We start from the raw sequence: 17,259 nt of genomic DNA, 5'->3' as shown, positions 1-17,259 counted from the left end.
TTTCATCTGCCATTCAGCCTGTTTAAGGGGAAAGACATATTGGGTAGTTTGGAAAGCAAAAGTAGAGATTGTAGGTGAAGGATAAAGGACACCATCAGCAGGGCCGGCTCTTGGTTCTTTGGTGCCCAGGATGAGAGTGCCCCTTTGCTGTCCCCTCCCGCTGAGCTTGGTTTCTTCCCAAAAACCAACTCTACAGTTATACCATAATTACTGATGTTTCGTATAAAATTTTTCATACACAACCTTTTAAAAGTAATTACCTAAGGAGTGAATATACGTTTGAATGATAGATTTACAATTTTACAATAATCAACCACCTGAAATTGCGTGCAAATGTGATGATGCAAAATCAAAAGCAACATAAAGCTGTACAATGAAAAGCAATACTAACATATCAATGTTAAGGCAACACACTAAGGAATAAATGTGAATTGAAAGATGAAGAAGAATAAAATTCCCAAATATTTTGGGAATTACATGGGGGTTAAGTACAAAATCAAAACCAGCATACAAAGGCAAAACGTGAAAATATCAAGGTGTCATTGTGAAGAAATGTCTGCTTTCCATTTTGCTCAACCTTGATGACTCTACATCACAATGTGCAAAGTGATCTTAAACAATAGAGGAGCACTAAAATTTCACCTCAATAATATGTCTTCATTTTAGGTTTGAGCCAAGTTAGAAAAGATTATTGGCTGTTTCCACAAAGAGGCAATCTAAAGCACCAAAATGTACCTCATATTCCCAATGTTTCCTAGCAGCAAAGGCATCCATGGTTTCGTAATACATAGCCTACATTTAATTCTTCTTCTTCTTTTTTTTTTTTTTTTTAGCATTTTTGCATCCCATTCAGAATTGGCACCCAAGGCAGCCGCCTGTGTCACCTGTTGGCAAAGCCGGCTGTGACCATGAGAAATCTCTATGTGGCATTATGTTCCTAAGATCAGTTGGGAAGGTTGATCTGACACATACTGGAAACTGGAGCTTTCTGCCCAATTACATTACAAGTGGGGAATTAAGCTTTTTACAAAAGAAAAGAAGAACATATCAGCTTTCAAACAAAAAAGGAACTTGTAGATAATTTGTTGCATCCAACTTTGGTAGCTTTAAATTTCCTGGATTTTCCTTGTGCCTGCCCCATCTAACAGACCTCCAGTAACTGGGTCTACCATGTATTGTAGTATAACTTTTAGTCCACCTATTGGCATATAATTTACCGGTATCCAATGAACAGTGAAGCAGTTACATCTTCTGCTGTTACCAAATTTTATAATAAAGGCGAGATATCTCACTTTAAGACTCACTGACTTCTCTGTACAAATTAAGATACCTTATGGTGTATCTCTAACGCTCCCTTCAAAACTAAACTTCAAAGCATCTTGCCCCACCCATCCCTGTGGGGTGTCTTTCCGGTTTCCCACATGAAAAATCCTAAATTGCCTTGATTTCTGTCCCAGTAGTAAACATTATTAGTTATTTAAAAGGAAACTAAAATGTACTTTTATAATGCAGATTAAATTTTGTATTTTTTTTTATTGAATTTCAATTATTTTACAAAACTTAATTTAAGGCAAATTGAACTCCTATGTTAGTCCTAATTTTGATGGTTCTAAATTATCCCATTTTTAAACTTTTTCTAGTTACTACTTACTCTCTTTTAGAGTTTATAAATTTGTAAATGCAATCGCTTTAAAGTGTGCCAAAATGGAATAATGTTACCATCTTAGGAATAAAAGATGCAAGACTGTTTGGACTTATGGCTGATCTCCAGGGCTGCCAGCCTCACATACCTGTATCGCTTTACTCTAAGCAGGGTTGTAGAGGCGGGAACTTTTTATTTCTTCCTCCAGGTGGCCAGACTCTCCTGATGCAGGGTTCTCTGAAGGAATCCATCATATCTTAGTTTTGCAATAACAACTGGAAACAGAAAATGAAATATGTATCTGAACTAATTTAGTTAACAAAGGAGATTCAGTTAAGATAATCATAGTGAGACTTTATTTACACGATTCTTGCAAGAATGAGGACAGATGGGGATCGAGCCTGTGACCTAGACGTCCAGTTCTGGTGAACAGAAGTGTGCTAACTATTTTTTAATACCTCTCTCACAGCACAAGATCTCATAAATAACATACAAACAGGAGATCATTTCTATAACTGATTGCAGCTGTAGCTCTGATAAAAGGAAAACAAAAATGTTCCTATCACAACAGGCCCTAATTGGATGCAAATCTTAAGGAGAGAGCAGAGTGACCTGGCTTAGGGTGCATATACTTCACAGTGGGATGTTTTTATGGAAAGTCAGCTGATTCAGCACACCAAGTAACAACATACAATATCCCTAAGATAGAGGTCTGAGTTTCTTTTAAGATGCTGACCAGTCTCTCTATAATATTAAACAGGTCAGCCAATCTGAATTGTTATAAAAGAACGGGATACTAAATGTACTTTTCTACTAACACTCTAGGGTAATGAAAAAGTTTCCTTTTTTTTTTAACAGAGCATGTTTTTGTTAAAGTAAGGTTGTGTAATTTGCTGTGGAAGGTAAGGCCTGACTTTCTGTTGGCAAATGCAGATGTGACATTGTGAAGCACAGAGATTGCTTATGTTGGGGCTTGCTGCTAAGGCAGCAAAGTATTAAAAAGACTTTTGACTATGCCATTTCTTTACAGGAAAAATTTAAATCAATTAATAACCAAAAGCAGGTTACCTTTAGGTTTGCGTTTATTACAGGAAAAAAAGGAAAGGAACGACACTAAATGTCAATAGTACTAACCCACATTTCTGCCTATACCGTAATTAGGTGTATCATTAAAGTGTCATATAATTGCACTTCAAAATATCCTGCAGTTCTTTTAAGAGAAGCTGCACCATCTGTGATTTCACAGTGTTGGTTTCTCTCTCTTTTCCACCCTCTGTAGATAATAGTGTCCATGTTTAATACATTTTCTGGGAATAGGAGGTCAAGAAGTCAGATACACTTACTCTCACAGATCGATAGTTTCATGCACTGTCTGGTCAGCTCTTCAAAATCAGTACACGTTCAAAGTTTGATAGATGCAGTCAGATAATCATGAGTTTTTGACAGAGTTGGAAGTCTTATATTTTGTGTCATTGACAAGTTGCACTGTCTGCTCTAAATGCTGTCAAGCAGCTGACCCCCACCCAGCCTTCCCATCCTAACCTCTTCAGTATTGATACAGTTATCTAAGAGAAGTGAATGCAATATAAGCCCACACTTATATGCAGCAAGTTTTATATTGGCTCATCCCTATTGTACACTCGAGCACAATGGGCAAATTATATAATAACCATGCCTATGTACAACAGAGATATTTGCAAGGGTCATTTTTTTTTTTTTTTTTTTTTTTTTTCAAAATAGTTTTTTTCCCTTTTTCACAAACTTAAGAAAGTATCAAAATCGTTCTGTTTAAGGTTTGGCTACTACCTATTCTTTTTTCAGCACATCATCAAAGGCAGTAAAATGATAATTTCATACATACATAAATGTACAAAAACTCTCTCCTGGACAGGAAACATGGCAACATGATATATGTATATAAACCGCATCCATGAAATCAGAGTCCAACCCTGCTCCTCTCACAGTCTAGGAATATACTCAGTTCCTGTTTCTCTAATTGTCAACTTTCAAGCACTCCATGTTTCATTTTAGGGACAGAGAGTGATCTGATCTAGCAAACTGTTACTTTGAACAAAAAAACATTGCAAATATCGCAGACGTAGAGGTTTATTGGACCAGACTCACAAAAGCTATCTCTCTCCTTGGGCGTTGTACAGAACACCATTTTACAAAATGTTTCAGCACAAACATTTGAATACCTTGGGCTATTGATTAGGAGATTCTTTAAGCCATTTCATACCTCACATAATTTTCTTTCTAATCAAAATGATTCTCAACTTTGTATTAGTATACTAGATAAAAGCATAACCTGACAAAATCTGAAAATACACTATATTGCCAAAAGTATTTGCTCACCTGCCTTGGCTCACATATGAGCTTAAGTGACATCCCGTTCCTAATCCATAGGGTTCAATATGACGTCGGTCCACCCTTTGCAGCTAGAACAGCTTCAACTCTTCTGGGAAGGCTGTCCACAAGGTTTAGGAGTGTGTTTATGGGAATTTTTGACCATTCTTCCAGAAGCGCATTTGTGAGGTCGCACACTGATGTTGGACGAGAAGGCCTGGCTCTCAGTCTCCGCTCTAATTCATCCCAAAGGTGTTCTATCGGGTTGAGGTCAGGACTCTGTGCAGGCCAGTCAAGTTCATCCACACCAGACTCTGTCATCCATGTCTTTATGGACCTTGCTTTGTGCACTGGTGCACAGTCATGTTGGAAGAGGAAGGGGCCAGCTCCAAACTGTTCCCACAAAGTTGGGAGCATGGAATTGTCCAAAATGTCTTGGTATGCTGAAGCATTCAGAGTTCCTTTCACTGGAACTAAGGGGCCAAGCCCAGCTCCTGAAAAACAACCCCACACCATAATCCCCCCTCCACCAAACTTTACACTTGGCACAATGCAGTCAGACAAGTACCGTTCTCCTGGCAACCGCCAAACCCAGACCCGTCCATCAGATTGCCAGATGGAGAAGCGCGATTCGTCACTCCAGAGAACGCGTCTCCACTGCTCTAGAGTCCAGTGGCGGCGTGCTTTACACCACCGCATCCGACGCTTTGCATTGCACTTGGTGATGTATGGCTTGGATGCAGCTGCTCGACCATGGAAACCCATTCCATGAAGCTCTCTGCGCACTGTTCTTGAGCTAATCTGAAGGCCACATGAAGTTTGGAGGTCTGTAGTGATTGACTCTGCAGAAAGTTGGCGACCTCTTCGCACTATGCGCGTCAGCATCCGCTGACCCCGCTCCGTCAGTTTACGTGGCCTACCACTTCGTGGCTGAGTTGCTGTCGTTCCCAAACACTTCCATTTTCTTATAATACAGCTGACAGTTGACTGTGGAATATTTAGGAGCGAGGAAATTTCACGACTGGATTTGTTGCACAGGTGGCATCCTATCACAGTTCCACGCTGGAATTCACTGAGCTCCTGAGAGCGACCCATTCTTTCACAAATGTTTGTAAAAACAGTCTGCATGCCTAGGTGCTTGAATTTATACACCTGTGGCCATGGAAGTGATTGGAACACCTGTTTCCAATAATTTGGATGGGTGAGCAAATACTTTTGGCAATATAGTGTATTTCTGGGGTATAAATATCTTGGTAGCCACTGTGAATAAGATTTAGACCTCTGAGTAAACGTTTTTTTACACTTACTGATGAAGATGGAGGTGTGGCTTTAGAAGATTGCGTTAGTCGATCTCAGTTCTGTTTTTTAGCACCATTATCCTGGCCATTCTGCAAGAAAAGCTCTCAAAGCCAAGATTGCCTGCCTCCACCTGCAGGTAAATCACAGACTGACTGACAGGAAGCAGCACATGAATCTGGAAAAAGGAAGTCTGATCCCAGGACCAACAGCTGCAGCTCTCTTCAAGGCTATGTTTTCATCACTCAGGACCTCAAGTGGTAGCTGAACATCACCCCCCCTCACCAAAAAGGCTCAGCAAAGGATGTGTTTCGGTAGCAGATGAAGAGGTTCAGCCTGCCAAAGACAATGATGGTGCACTTCTGCTCTACCATCACTGAGTCCATCCTCTCCTCCTCCATCACCATCTGGTATGCTACTGCCACCACCAGGGACTCAGACAGGCTGCAGCGCATCCTTCGCTTTGCAGAGGATAATTGGCCACAATATTTCTTCTCTTTAGGAACTGCTTGCCTCCAGGACTCGGTCATTTCCAAGTCCATTCTCAAAACATTCCTTAGCATCTTGCTATGTGTAGCACCTAATCACAAAAGCAATTTATTTTCTTGTATGTTTAAAACACTTATTTGCAATGAAGCTTGTTTTGATTATTATTATTAGCATATACAAATCCCTCTTTTCTTTTTTTATATATTTTTTTCAGTAAAAAAATAGCAAAACTGTTTGAAGTTTGGAAATTCAGACAAAGAACAGGGCGATACATCACTAACACTTAAGCCAAGGTAGCATGCCAACCCTTTGGTAGTTATCCTGATTTGAGAATTTCATACTTGGTCACTCTGAATTTGCTGCAAACTAACAAGCCTCCTAAGTAGTCTGCTAGGCTGTTTGGATATGCAAACACTCTTGGGACCTCGGTGTTGCATCCTGCTACACCTTGTAAGATGACAGCTTGAAACAAAAGTTAATTCGATCGAACGGCCATGGATTTGAAAAGCCTCCCAGGTTCTTCCACATAAACAGCCACTGTAATCCAATTGAATAAATTATAAAAAGGCTTTAGCTTTTACAACTTTATCCATTCAGACACAAGCACTGCGTACATGAATATATACGGATTTTGTGCAAATGTTACACTCTACTCCATCCTGCACACAAAGAAAGATTTTCTATCCAAAACCATTTATTTTCTTTGTCTGTGTTGGAAGAAAAGAGGAGATAATTGTACAGAATGACAAAAAGGAAGGAGGGCCAAAAACAAGCAAGGGAGTGGCAGCAGCTGGGGAGAAGAGAAATGCTTTTCTCCCTTGCAAACAAAGATTTTGGCCCATATTTCAAATGCATATATAAGGAATAACACTCTGTAGCATGATTATGGGTTCAATTAATGTTGCACAATAATATAGAAGCCGTTTACAAATGTTTTTACATTTTTATTTATAAAATAGTCTGACTTACTGTGCAGTCTGGAATTTCATGTCTGTATTTTTACAAAGTGCAAAGTAAAAATAATGTGAAAATTGTTTTTATGTATGTATTGTTTTGTTTGTATGTAATTTTTATTTATTCAATCTCCTTTTCCTTTTAAGTGTTGGCCATCCCTTCCTCTATTGGGTCTACATCTTTCCTTGTATACCTCCTACCTTTCTGGCAGTGCGATCTTTCTTTCTCCTTTCAATCCTCCTTTATCCTCTTCTATTATTCCTTAATTTCTTTGTTCATTTCTTACTTCCTTTTTTTATCTCTCTTTCTTCCTCATGGCAATCCATTCAAGTTACTTCCTTTTGTTTTAATTTCACCATTTTCCTTCTTGTTCATTCTCAATTCATCTCCTTCTTTCCTTCCTTGTGACATTCATTTCCTGTTTCCTCCTAGTGTCCTTCCTTTTTTCTTCAGTCACGTTTCTCTTTAATTCGTTTTCTTCCCTTGCCTTAGTTGCTTCGTTGCTTCCATACTTGAGACCTAACTTTATTTGTGGTCATTAGCTGCTTTCTTTCCTTCATGTTTCACTCCTACCACTACAACCATTTTGATGTGAATCTTTTCAGACTCATCAGAATATTTATTGGATGCCTATCTAACATCAGCATGTATTCATGTAAAACAATACTGCAGGCTGCATAAGCAACACCCCTCAGATAGCAATGGATTAGAATAAAGATAATTAGCATAGATAATTAGCATAGATAATAATTAGCATAACTTGGGCAGATCCAAATACCTCTTACGAATTGTTTCATTCATGTTGTGACAGTTTTTACAAGGTTAATTATTTTAGTTTTAGTTTTTTTTTTAACAGGGTGTTTGTCACTTTTTAGCGGTGCCAGTCAGGTATCCCTCCTGACAAGTAGGATCAATATATATAGATTTTTAAACCAGTCACACAAGGACCATACACTTTTGCGTGTGTAGACCCTTACAAATAAGGAATGAAAACTTTTCACAAAAAGACAACAAAAAATTAGGCTTAACAGTCCTTGTATTTCAAAAAGAAAAATAAATATATAGCCATCAAAAAATAATCACAAAATTCTTCTCCAAAAATAAATGTCCATTATAATCCAACGGATTAGGGCTCCAATATAGATTGCCCCACAGCAAGAGCTGTGAAATAACAAGAGAAAATAAAAAACATAAGTGTCTATACACAACAAAAGTCCTACAATTGCATAAAAAAACAGCACAAACAAACATACATAGAATGGACTTACAGGTCTGATGAGAAAATAATCTTGCTCAGAGGCAGGGGCGCTGGAACAGGTTTTCTGTTGTTGGTTTCACTAGATGAATATATTTAAAATTTATTTTATTTTTTGTAATGGGGCAAAATTATTAATTTATATTATCAGTAAGTATAGCACTTACGGAGGACCTTTAACTGTGATGTCACCGGCTTCCGGGTAATTGTGATGACACGTCAGCACGGCAGGAGCACAGAATGAAGTTTCTTTGTTTGTTTGGTTTTCTCCTTTTCCTTAATGATCGGTGGGATCCAGAACAGTGGCAAAATACTGAAAGCACGAGGGATTAAACGGCCTCGGACTGACTTTGTTACTGGTCGATAGAACGGAATATGCAGACGTAGTAGCAGCAGCTGTTTCTGTTACGCTGTCTGCTGAGACACTGACTTTTTCAAACTGGAGCTAGGAGTCAGATTGAACAGCGGACCAATCAGGTAAGTGCATGTGTTAAATGGGCGTAAAGAAGGTGTGTCTTGAGCTGTGAAGAAGCAGGAGGGTTTATGAATAACGGTGCAGCCAGCTCTGTGCAACAAGCAGGTTGTCACAATGTGAATTAATATTGGCAATCCAAAATAATCAAGACACATTTAGTATGCAATGTGATTACTGGATAAATGTTTCTATGAATACTTAATCTATTTTACAAAATACAGCATTAAAAGTTTTCAGCATCTTTCCTTTATCTAAGTGAAAGTGAAAGCCCTTTGGGAAACTCCTCCAACTCCCATTGTCATTGTGACACAGCACACCCAAGTGAACACTGCACACTGTGAAATTGCATTTATGCCTCACCCGTGCAAGGGGGCAGCCCTCAATGGCGCCCCAAGGGAGCAGTGTGGCGGGACGGTACCATGCTCAGGGTACCTCAGTCATGGAGGAGGATGGGGGAGAGCGCTGGTTAATTACTCCCCCCACCAACCTGGCGGGTCGGGAGTCGAACCGGTAACCTTTGGGATCCAAGTCTGACACCCTAACCGCTCACCCACGACTGCCCATATCTGTAGCTTGACTGATTTATATTCATTAATGAAAATGGAAAGCGGTAATAGCTTTAATCTAAAGTCAACAGTAAGGCTTACTGTTACTTTGAACTATCAGTCATAATAACTTTTGATTTCTCAAATGGTTTTATCTGGCTTTTATAGTTATGTTGCATGGTCACACTAAATCTGATGAACTTACTTATCTGAGAAAGCAAATCATGAATACATGCAAAGCAAATGCAAAATTAAAAATTAAATGAACAGGTATTGGCTCCTGTAGAAACCTGAGTTCAAGAGTTAATAGTACAAAAACTTACAAAAGATTTGAGGCTCTTAAACATTTGTACCTTTAGAGGCTTTTCAACCCCAACAAAAAAAAGTACATTACTCTGAGAAGGGAAAGACACGTGCATTTCAGATTTATTTTTCAATTTAATAAATGTTATCTCAGGGCACTTAATAAAAATAAACAGATCCATTTTAATATTGAAATATATATATGGTCAATTTTATTTATTAAGATAGATTCAGTGCTAATTGAAAAACAGTGCATTTAAGATTTCTTTATGCCCATTAGTAAGAAGCTTAATAAGAAAAAAACCTTTGACTATAATTTCTATCACAGTTCTTTTTTTCATTTTCTAATATAGTTCAAAAAAATAAAAAAACTTAAAGTATATTTTTGATTTTCATGATCTGCTACTCATAGGTTTGTTTTCTAGATGGTTTGAGCTGATGTCTCAATTATGTATGGGTTTAAATTACAGAAGCTGCATTGAGCTCCAGCTCTCCTTCCTTGGATGAACTAATACATGCCAGGCTCCTAGAAAGAAAAGCAAAGTTGTTTAATCTGATATGATCGGTTATCAAAGATTGTTCGATATTAATTATTGTCACAGCCTGTATTTTAAAATACAGGCTACAGAAATTTAAAATGTAGTTATAGTCAGATGGTGAGCATCTGTGAGCACCAGATTTACAATTAGATTTAAGTTTCCACATTGTATGGGGAATTCAAAGGAATAAATATGCCTTAATCTGAACTATTTAATTCTAGAAGGTCTATCTATTTATATCTATTTTCCATCACCCTTATCCCTGCTGGGGTCGCGAGGGTTGCTGGTGCCTATCTCCAGCTGTCAGTGGGCAAGCGGTGGGGTACACCCTGGATAGGTCGCCAGTCTATCACAGGGCAATACAGAGACAAACAGTATAAACATCTGTTCGTGCATCCATTCTCACCTAAGGAGAATTTACAGAAGCCAATTAACCTAACAGTTATGCTTTTGGACTGTGGGAGGAAACCGGAGTACCTGGAGAGAACCCACACATGCACAGGGAGAACATGCAAACTCCATGCAGAAAGACCTGCAGGAAATCGAACCCAGAAACTTCTTTCATGATTTCTAACAGATTTTTTTTAAGGGTTCCTCTTTCTTTTGCTCCATCCATCCTGCAATAGAAAAATAATATGCTCAGTGTGATCCTGCCAAAAGCATTATCTAGTAGAGTGTGTTTAGATTAATACAAAGTATTAACATTCTAACAATGGATCTCATCTTGCCAACTTCCCCGAATACTAGATTTGTTATGCACATGGCGAATATTTATTTGGATGATAAATTAAATGGTGATCCATGGTAAGTTTAAAGCTTTGGATGTAGATTTGAATCTAAGCCTTCTCTAAGCCCCTTTAACTTGTGTGGTCCTTGGTTTTATGAAGCAGTTGGTTTGCTAATTTTCTATTCAAAATAAAATAAATTCTTTGGAGCTTTCACAGCACAGCTATTATATTGTGATGCTTTATACGTATTTGGTGGATTTATTTTATTGCCATCAAAAATGGGATTAAATAAAAACACATGCCACATACCATATGAATACAACACGCCTAATTTTTGTTTACCTTTGGCTATTTACTCATTTGTGTTGATCTATCACAGTAAATCAAAATGAATACATCAATGTTTCAGATGTATTGCAAGAAAATATGAACAAGTTAAACAGATGTTGACATTATAGAAATACCTTGATTTTTGGTTGTAGGCTGTATTCCAAAGGATGTGTGTGTTCTACGTATGTGTAGAAAAGTTTTCGGACAATAGACAATCATTGACATCATTTTGCCGTCCAAACATATGTGACATTGATTATGAAAACCTGTAGTTAAAGTCTTGAGCTAAGCAGAAGAAGAGACTACTTATTGTTTGATTGTTTATTTAGGTCTAGCTTTCTGAGGTTTTGCTGGTTTACCTTTCTGAATATTGACTTATTTATAGCATGCCACTTTTGAATAGTATGTAGGTTTAGAAAATAAAAAAAATCTTTATATAGTTATTGTATATATACATTTTCCAAGCGAGTCATTACCACTGCTGCTAGACCTGTATGAGTGAGTTTGCTCTTTTCAAAAGAACAGTTGGAAGCCCTGGCAATTTAGAATCAGCAGAGCTAAAATCATGTGTGGACCGCAATGAGGTGCCACCCTTGCTGAGAACAGTATATAGGAGACACACAAACTACTCATACCGGTTTCTCAATTTCATGAGAGTGGCAGATGAGGTTACTCGCATTAGAAGAGAGGAGTATTCACTCTGACAGAAGTTTGCAAATCTCACATATTTAAGTGTCTTGCACTCAGTGTGTCATTAATAATAAAGTGTAAAGCTGGGAGTTCAATGTTGGAGCCGGGACAGCCCAGTGAATCATTTAATGGCAGGTCTGAAAAAGTGGCATTACTAATTGAAGGACATAGAGTCCATTGGATTGCAAGGTAGTAGAGCAATTGAAAAATGTGTAACTGTAATGCCATAATCAGCTCAATTGTTGCGCTGTTTTGTCAATACAATCACATATTTATTATTAGATTAACTTTTTTTTTGTTTTGCTGTATAAAGGAAGCTGATTAAACTTTTGCTTACTAAAAATATACACAATTTAGGCCAAGATTTTGTCATTACTTAAATATTCGGCTTAGCAGCATCTTAGCTTTTACTTTCCTATTCAAAGGTTTCCACTCGAGGTGGCTTCAACAAACTTATTCCCCCACCTGCCTCTCTGTGGATCAAGTTTTTGATGAGTTTGCCCTCATGGGGAGCTGTGCAATCAAATGCATCACTGCATTAAGCCAGCGTAAAATGTCCCTATAAAAGAGAGGAGGGAAGCGGGCAGAGGAAAATAGAGAGGCAGGGGACGTGCGTGTGGATTGATCACCCTGCTGCACTTAGAGAGGCAATAGTTACCAGCCATGAAATAGTTGCTGTCCCCCATTGATCCTACAATTTCCTTTGGTTTGACACATCAGGGATCACTGCAGACATACAGTACATACAATAAATAATGCATTGAATTTGTCAAGAATATTAAGCTAGCATTTTGGTGTGCATTTTCTAGTGATAAGCTGGTTTCATTACCCTAGGTGGCAGTTACTTGAACTTAATGTGTCGATACATTTGTTTTCCAGCCTGAAGACTCACAGCTCTGCCGATTTTAATTGTTAGAGAGTGAACTTTAATCTCAGCGAGAAATGTTATTGTCTTGGGGCTCCAGGTGAACGCAATTAAGTGCAATTAACTATTGCCTGATGGGTGTCTCTGGATCTTACAGTGTATATTAGCCACGGCTTTACATTCAGTCACCCCCAGATTGAATAGGAATCGATTTTATGTTGAGAAAGGGTCACTTTCTACCCTGTAGTTAAAAAAAAAATTTCAGAAATATATCCTAATAATTTCAGTGTCCCCTTTCATTAGTGCCTCCATTTTTTGCTATGGAGTGGAAGCGACATGAAGCAACATCTTTCAGTTAAAAAACGCAGACAAAATGTAGAAGGACTAAATTTGCACTCTGCTTAAAATCAATCCGTATTCAGATTTTCCTCTGAACAGCATATGAAAATGATTGTTGTCGAACTGACGTATTCAGCAGTAGCAAATAGATATTAGACAACAGGATGTGCTATATAGTGTATATTAGGGATGTTTCCGCTTTTAATTCTACTGAGATGGAGATATAACATGCTTTATAACATGAGCATAACTAGTTTTCAAAGGGTGGGCATTTCATTGCTTTTTTAAACAATATGATAAATATAGGAAATAGGCCTAGATATCCGAAATTAAATGAGACTTAAATGAGTCAGTTATTGTTTTACGTTATACACATCCATGGGTTTCCACAACAAGCACTGCTATCAAATTGTTTTACAAATCATTTATCCTACCTTTGCCATTTTCTATTATAGGGGGGTTCAATTATAAATAAGATAAACGTATAACCTTAAAACAAGGTTGCTATGATTCTTCTTTTTCATTACAGCAACCTGAACAAATATTACTATGAGCTGTATTATATTTAGTTAATTGCTTGACTGAATGGATATATACTTGAATCACTGTACTTTTTCTTGTTTTCTTCGAACGAACAAAAGCTTTGGGTAACGGATAAAGCACTAGCGCAAAGGATAAAAGTCCTATAAATGTCCCTTAGGTAAAAGATCCCTTTGTGTAATCATCCCCTGGTGTGGATTCTGAATAGAATACGTTATCTTGCATTATGATCCAATCCTAGGCTTTAAATTACTTTTATTTTAATGCCTGTTAAGCAAATGCAATTGATCATCTAATAATTTTGTGCATAAGACAGAAGTGAGATTTAATGGATTGACAGAGAGGTAGAATCAGCAGTAGAGTTTGGTGTATCTTCATACCACCCTTCAGACCCACAATCATGCACTTGTTCTAAATAATCACCAGACCTCACAAATGTGTTAGGTTCACTCCAGTGGCAACATTTGTTTTTCCTTCTATTCCCTGTTGTAAAACAAAAAGGCTCTCTTTTTGACCACCACTGTTCTAATCTTCTCTGGTAAGGTCAATTTAATGAACTTTTCAAATCTCATTCATTTTAAATTACTTATTATTTGGGGCACTCAAAAGCTCAGTTGCTCCACATAAGAGGTTCCGGCTTTTATCCTCTCGCGTTTTGCTAATATGTTTTGTTCCTAAAGCTGTCTGTATCTTTAGGCTCATCAGCTCATAGTTATTCATGTCACCATATTGTGAAATTACAAGAACACCAAATCCCCAAGTGATTCAGCAGCACAGTTTTCATTAAAAATAGGCTCACAGGAATGAACAAGGACCACACAAGAAAAGAGGAGATAGTAAGGCAGTGGAATAGTCATTCTATCAGCAGGAGCACTCATAAATATTGTAATTGTGTGGTTATAGAAAAGGGAGCGGTTGCGAGCACTGTGATTGACTTTGAGTGAATGCCATGTCACCTTTTGAATGAATTGAACATGAATGCTGTTGTCAGAAAGAGGAAGAGAAGAATGGCTTTCATGACTGCAGCATTGAAGACATCAGATTTCCGGTGGCTGTTTAGGAAGAGGCACACTGCCTTTTCTTTTCTTTTCAGTGTAAAACCCATTGGACCATTATTTGCAGATACCTGCTGACTATTTCAGTTTAATCCCCAGTTTTATCAATATGATTCCTGGGAAACCCATGAGATAGCAGTTCGTAATGGAAAGTAGTAATACAGCATGCCTTCAGCAGAATATTCAGACCATGGGGTCCAGTTGTGTCTCTGTAATGTGCCTTAAATATTTTGTTAGAGCTCTTCCAGTGTGGGCATAAGGAACCCTCTGGCATAAAGAAACAGTTACCCAATCTGCCATTTTCTCTGCAGGGGAGAAGTCATGCCAGGCTGAAATGTTATTGTTCCATTCCAGACTCAAGCCTTGGAAAATGCTTAACACAAAACAGGAGGTAAGCAAATTTACTAACAGTGACAACAACAGAGAACAATCAGTTCCATATATATTTTTTTCTTTCTAAGAGTTTGATATCTTTATAATTGCCTCCAGAAGTTAAGAAGTTAATTGGTTGTCTTCAGTGCAGAATAATACAAATGTGGAGTTGAGAGCATTTTTTGCTGATCTATTTTTGATCAAGCAGACAAAACAAGTTCTCACCATGAATGTAAAACTTACTGTAACTCTGTATTCTATCACAAAGAAAACAGATGGAGTTGATCACTTTTTGATTGATGCTCTATTTGTTGTTGATTCTTGTTTTAATTAGTAAAAAAATTCTAAAAGAAAATGTTATCAATGTTCTGAAGCTCTATTAAATGAACCCGATTTATTCTGATACAACACATGCAGACATATTTTGAAATGTCTGGAAATTCCTTTTAGCAGCTTTGAAGTATCCCTTAAAAGAGCCCCTGCATTACAAACCACGTCATAAGAAACATGTAATTATAATGCATTGCCTGTTCTGTTCAAATATTGCATTTAAATTATTATAGACTAAAAAACACATCCCATTTTCAACATGTTTTGGCTTAGAATGAAAATGTAGCCTTTTAAATTATTTGCAGACATTACATAGCAAATAGTAAGAATAAAGCTATTCAGACAAGGAAATATAACATTTATTGGTTTCATTATAACACATAAATACGGTTGCAAACATGTTCAACAAAAAAATAATAAGCTTATTTATTCAATATGATTTGTTTCATTTGGTAGTGACATTATAATGGACGGTAATGAGATGACAAGGCTGGATGATGAGATGAATGCTGAAGCTAGTCAGTGGAAAATGCTTTCTAATTTTCAATTGACACTGAGCCTGAAATCTGGGTCCCCTTTCAGAAAGATGGGCTGAGTAGAAAGCCGATATTCTGAGTCGTTCTAACCTGCTCTGTCCTACTAAGGGTTTAAGATTCCAGAACAGCTGATATCAATTGGGTAACGAAACTTGGCATCTAATTAACATGAGCATATAAGAATGCAGATTATATGAATCACCATGATAACGGCAGGACAGACGCCTTTAAGAGGGCAACAACCATCAAAATAGATGTGCTGATATCAGCATATGCAGACTATTCACTGATTATTAATACAATCCATGCTTATCACTTAAACATCTGTAGCAAAATTAAGAAGGAAATTGCCTAGATTATAATCACTAAATCCTATCTACCACACCTTTTTTGAAGTAGTAGCAAATATACCTAATAATAATTAGCTTAAGATTCTTGGCTGTACATCTAAATGTGAGCATGTGCCAGGAAGTAACCACTGTGCTGTAACAACAATGTTCCACATAAGTTTGAATCCTTCAACCTAACAGTGTGTAAACCATCATTAGTTTCTTTTTTTACTGTATGAAAAGGTCAGCCATTGGCACATAATTTTCGACTGCAATTTTTTATTTTGAGTCACAGTAATTTTGCAGTGAGTGAATTACTGTTGAAGAGTCAAAAAAAGCAGGCTGAGTGCTAGTGTATTATGTGGCGACGTTACCTTGCATCAAGAAAGTCCTGGCTTGAATCTCAGACTAGGGCCTTATGTTCAGAAATGTTAAGTAGACTTCATCTATTTCCTCTTGATGTTTTATAGCAATCACAATTAGATACACTTAAAAATATTTGAGTAAATTTACTCAAACACACTTAGTGAAAATTGTTACCTTCGCTTTTCTGCTGCAAAAGAGCAGGGTCAATGAATGCATAAGTAATATTTGACCAAAAACATGTATTGTCCACATTTCATTGCTCAACGTTGAAAAGAAAAAAATATTTTTTGTATGCATTGAATATGAGTTAAGTTGCAACACAAAAGAAAGAAAAAGACATTGCAGCAAGTCAGGATTAAATATAAGAACACAGATAAATCATGTAAGGTCCAGTTCTAAGTTTTTATGTAGAATCTTAACACTGTTAATGATGTTACTCTCCCCCTCCCAAGAAAATGTGTAGCAGGCCATTTTCACATGGAAATGCTTAATTTATGTATTTAATATGTATTTAATTTAAAGCCTACTTAAAAAATATTAACAAATGATGTCGGTATTAAAGCAAGTTAACAAACAGTTACTCTTTTGGAATTAAACATCTAATTTTGGACTGCCGTTTAATATGGAGCTTATCTATAAATGTTAAGACCTAAAACCTTACAATATTTTCATACCATTGACTGGCATTTGCCTGGTCTTTCTCAACCCAGGCAACTAAATAAAACATCTGGGACAAAAATGTAAATCATATTGTCTTGGCTTTATCATGTAAGACAATCTAAAAATGAATTTAAAGCATTTTCTTTTCAGAATAATACAGAAAAGGAAATATGAAAGGTGTGCTCTAACCTTTTTGGTTTGCATAGCGTACAAAATAAATCTCCAATAAGAGCAATAACTCCTATGAATCCTGTTTTTTAGGTTTAGTTGGAATC

The 17,259-nt window shown here is 37.2% G+C and overlaps 1 long non-coding RNA gene across 1 annotated transcript in view; it reads left to right on the top strand.

The window, feature by feature from the left end:
- Positions 1-17,259, top strand: part of LOC119789360 — a 110,290-nt gene that overhangs the window by 82,260 nt on the left and 10,771 nt on the right. Inside the window, exon 2 of the long non-coding RNA XR_005281573.1 lies at positions 14,703-14,782. This is a non-coding gene — a long non-coding RNA (uncharacterized LOC119789360). The remainder of the gene's footprint in view (positions 1-14,702; positions 14,783-17,259) is intronic.

Source organism: Cyprinodon tularosa, unplaced genomic scaffold, assembly GCF_016077235.1.
Source record: "Cyprinodon tularosa strain WSP-4 unplaced genomic scaffold, ASM1607723v1 ctg336, whole genome shotgun sequence".
In the NCBI taxonomy this organism is placed as follows: domain Eukaryota; kingdom Metazoa; phylum Chordata; class Actinopteri; order Cyprinodontiformes; family Cyprinodontidae; genus Cyprinodon; species Cyprinodon tularosa.
This window is presented reverse-complemented; position numbering and strand designations above follow the sequence as displayed.